The sequence below is a fragment of the Montipora foliosa genome, chromosome 9 (genome assembly GCF_036669935.1).
Source record: "Montipora foliosa isolate CH-2021 chromosome 9, ASM3666993v2, whole genome shotgun sequence".
Classification (NCBI taxonomy): Eukaryota; Metazoa; Cnidaria; class Anthozoa; order Scleractinia; family Acroporidae; genus Montipora; species Montipora foliosa.
Window position 1 is genome coordinate 47,543,190 of NC_090877.1, and position 2,500 is coordinate 47,545,689.

The 2,500-nt window shown below is 41.6% G+C and overlaps 1 long non-coding RNA gene across 1 annotated transcript in view; it reads left to right on the top strand.

Moving 5' to 3' along the window:
• LOC137972130 (uncharacterized) overlaps positions 1 to 2,500 on the top strand; it is a 6,906-nt gene that overhangs the window by 3,837 nt on the left and 569 nt on the right. The window contains exon 3 of the long non-coding RNA XR_011117034.1: positions 735 to 2,500. This exon is cut by the window's right edge and continues 569 nt beyond it. This is a non-coding gene — a long non-coding RNA (uncharacterized lncRNA). The remainder of the gene's footprint in view (positions 1 to 734) is intronic.

The following is a 2,500-nucleotide window of genomic DNA, read 5'->3' on the forward strand; positions in this document are numbered from 1 at the left end:
AGAAAAGGAATCATCTCGAGGATCTGAGGAATAAATTAAGTATTTGTATGAGTTCATTCCCCAGAGACTAGACTCGAGATGATGCCTTTTGTTTAGGACTGAATTTTAATATATCGAAATTGAGCTATTAAAATGCAATTAGCCTGGGACCACGCTCCCGCAGTTGGGGTTACGGAGCGAAAAGGAAAGTGGCGAAAAATAAATTGACGATCGAACGAGCGGAGCGTGGTCGGGCGACGGGCGACGGAGCCTGGAGACCTGCCTTTCATGCCGCCGATTCATGGCCAGATCCGCCATCCCTTCCTTCTCCACGGTCGTTTTCGCTCCATAACCTCAACTGCGGAACGTGGTCATAGGCTAAACTGCAATCTTCTTTCTATAAAGCAGCTGACATCGTAGGATTTAGACTGATAAAAAAAGGAGGAAGCGGAAAGGGGTTATATTTGCTCTAACATTTTTCACTTCTTGTGTTTTGGCGACATTTTCCTAGTTATTGTTTGAATATCGATTTGGAAATTCGACAGAACTTGATGGAAATCATTGACCGCTTCGAGGATTGATCGGTACGACACACCATCGGCTCTACTCGGATCTTTGGAATGTCCTTACATATACATGAATAACAAGTATTAAAATGTATTAGGTCAGCTAGCCGCAGATCAAAAAGTTCAGTAGTCAATTCAAATGTAATCTTGAACAGAACCAAGCACAGCGTACATTCTTGATTATTTAAGGTGTGGCTTTTTGCACTATGACGACCTCTGAGTCAAGACATTACGGCGAATGGGCTCTATCAAGTTGGTATGACATACTCCCAGGGCCGGATCGACTTTTGGAAATATCAACATCGTTAAGCGATGACGACGCTTGGCTTGCTGCACATAATTGGTGTTCGAAGCTTCTAACGCCCGGAATCGACTCAGAAAAGCTACAGAGCATCACGGACGCCCTAATCTCCAATCACTGGAATCAGGCTAAGAGGATGGGATGTCTTGGAGTTCAATTTACCTACATCAATGGATTTTACCATCGGTTTATTTGGAGAGCTTCGTGACTGAAGTGTTCTGTCAACGAGTGCAGTCAACCCGTTAAGTAAAGTATGACATTTCATCTTTGAAGTTTGCTTTTTCTTCGTTTGAAAACAAACTTACGTAACTGATTCTAGCCCTTTCTTTAATTTTTTGGACCAAAAACCAACTGCATTGGCGGTACGTTTTGTTTTGAATTCATTATTCCACCTTAAAAATCGAAAACAATGCCTTAAGATATTGTCTGCCTCATAGATAAATTAATTTCTTATTCAGGTATTTATTTCCATTTACATAACGATCACTATCTCTAACAGTAAATTGATCTGCCACAAAATCCGCAGACTAAAATAAACTTTCCAATGTTTTTGTCAATTTTGAGCGCGTGACCTTTGAATGGTTTGCTTTTCACTCCTCTTCATTTGATAGCATTTAGCATACAGCGGAAAACCGCCCATGCAGATCTGTTGAAAAGACAGCTTGGTTCGAGAATAAAGATTGGATATTTTTCTCTGCCAATTTTAATTTTTGGCCCACGCTTATAACTATTTGTTGTTCGAGTCCAAGTACAGATTTGAGGTTGCCAACTGTCATGCAGAAATAAACGTTTTTGGTGATGTGCTCCAAACAAGTATCGGGTTTTCGACTTACCGATGCCAGTCCGGATAAGCGGCAGATTTGTAGGATTCATAAGCACCCCTTCATATATTTACAACTAGTGGTAATCAAAGATGGGAGTGCGTTCACAGACTGTGATAATTGTTGTCTGTTGCTGAAATCATTACTTTGAACGGCTGGGCCCGGTTCCTCGAAAGCCGATTAACTTAATCCAGGATTAGCGTAAACTTTTGTTTCACGTTTTCAACTTTTTGGTGAAAGTTTCTTTTGCTTATTTTTGTTTTTTAAGATTGACGTCTCATGTAAAGTTCTGCCAAAAATCTGCGTTGAACAGCATTTGGGAGTAGAGAAATAAACTGCTTGGTTAATTTTTAATCTTAGATTAGCGTTAATCGGCTTTCGAGGAACCGGGCCCTGAAGTTTTACAGACATATACTGACAAAGTCCACTTTTGATATGACCTTTGATGACACGCTGCGTGACGGCTCTTGGGGCCCGTTTCTCGAAAGTCCCGAAAAGCCATTTGTGAAACTGCTAATAGACTGCAAAACAGTAGTTTTCTTCTATTTTCGGAAGGCGCGGAGCGCCGTAAGCGTGACCCTCGCGTGTGAAGCGCGCGAGTCCCACACGCCGTTTCTACACTCGCTCCAGACCTTTCGTTTGAATATTTATCGCGTTGCTTTTCGTTTGAATACGCGTTGCTTGCGTTCGCAAAAGATACGACTGTTTTGCAGTCTAAATGCCAACGGCTTGTTTTGGAAAGCCGATCTTTTAACATGTTTTCAAGGTAACTAAAAGAAACATGTCTGTGAAATCCTCTCCGAAAATGGCCCGTAAAGTTTCGGGACTTTGGA